This window comes from Brassica oleracea, unplaced genomic scaffold (genome assembly GCF_000695525.1).
Source record: "Brassica oleracea var. oleracea cultivar TO1000 unplaced genomic scaffold, BOL UnpScaffold02888, whole genome shotgun sequence".
In the NCBI taxonomy this organism is placed as follows: Eukaryota; Viridiplantae; Streptophyta; class Magnoliopsida; order Brassicales; family Brassicaceae; genus Brassica; species Brassica oleracea.
In genome coordinates this window covers 1-1420 of record NW_013619414.1, presented here as the reverse complement: position 1 = coordinate 1420, position 1420 = coordinate 1, and the positions used below count along the sequence as shown (strand labels likewise).

General features: G+C 35.1%; 1 long non-coding RNA gene across 1 annotated transcript; it reads left to right on the top strand.

Annotated features, from left to right (window-relative positions):
- Nucleotides 1-11: 11 nt before the first annotated feature.
- LOC106321758 lies at nt 12-1412 on the top strand. Its single transcript, XR_001266126.1, has 3 exons — nt 12-394; nt 495-628; nt 709-1412. It is a non-coding gene; the product is annotated as an uncharacterized LOC106321758 (long non-coding RNA).
- The last annotated feature ends 8 nt before the right edge of the window (nt 1413-1420 follow it).

The window sequence follows — 1420 nt, the reverse complement described above, 5'->3', positions numbered from 1 at the left end:
TTGGATCATCTTGTGCCTTTACATGTTGGCTTTACTCAAGAAAAAGAAAAAGAGACTGTAAGTATTGTATATATAAAATAACTTACAAACTTTGAACGTATTGAACTTAGAATAAATACTTTCGCCTCTTGAATAAATACTGGTTGTGAAAAGGATTAAGATTTGTCTATCAACTGCATCAGATTTTGTACCCTTTTTACTTTTCTAAAAACTAAGCCCAGCTCAGAAGGATGGAATCATCGAGTGGAGGAAGATGAGTGTCTTTCAGAGAATGAGTGGGGGTTCGTGGGCTGTTCCAAGTTTCCAAATAGTAAGCTGTAAGCATAAACTCTTAAACTGCAAAGCGCTTTGGATGGGGAAGGCCATCTTTACGTACTGCTTCTGATATCGTCAGGTTCTCTACGTACAAAGGATTCAGGAGAGATGTGTTTAAAGTCATCTTATTTTTCACACTTTTTAGTTTGCTATGTTGACTTTCCATATCTATGTAGCAGATTGGTAGAATACCTACTTAGTGGGCTCGGTGTCTTCTACCGCATGTGAGAGACAAGAAGGTTAGGCTAGAAGGGAGATGCAAGTCAACGCCTGAAGCATTAGGCATTACAGATATGATTCTTCTTTCAGTAAGGTATACATTACAAACTATTGCGTTTGGATTGATTCTTCCGGGATAGCTGCTTAGTTTTGAAGTGGTTTGTTTTTATGCAGTGTGTACATTAATAGTTCCATATTTCAAAAGCATAGTATGACTTCACTTAGGGTAGCCAGTACGGCGGATGAATAAATTTTGTATCCTCTCCCACACTCCTTGCGGTTGCTCGGTTTGACACCCTTTAAACAGGTAATGGATTGTCCATTACTGTATCTCTAAGATTTTCTGAATGTTTGACAGGTTGCAGTTCGCAATTCCTATATACTTCCATATTTTGTTGTGATTGCAAATTTTTGAGATGGCGAAGAATTATTACAGTTCAAAAGGATCCACTTATTTAACAACAAACATGAGAAGGTCGACCATAGTCCGTAGAATAAAAGATAAGTTACAAAATACATTTGACTTATAAGAATAGAGAAACATGACATGTCATGTAATTCAACTGACCTACTCTTTAGACCTGAATATGTTCAAGACATATTACAAGGATGTTGTATAGCTTGGGAGGAAGAGGAGAGAAACATGATGTCTTCTGCTGGCTAAGATTATGAACATTGATACTCTTTATTAGATGCTTATTTCTTGGAAAATGTTTTAAAAGATGTTTTAATATAGGTAAATACTTATTGCTGGATCATGTTTAGAAGTATATATAAGTCTTCCGAGAGAAAATTACATTTACAATTTTACTGTTGTTTTACTGTCATGAGATAACTTTTATGACAATTGTATGCATATAATTAAAATCTTACAACTTCTTTATGT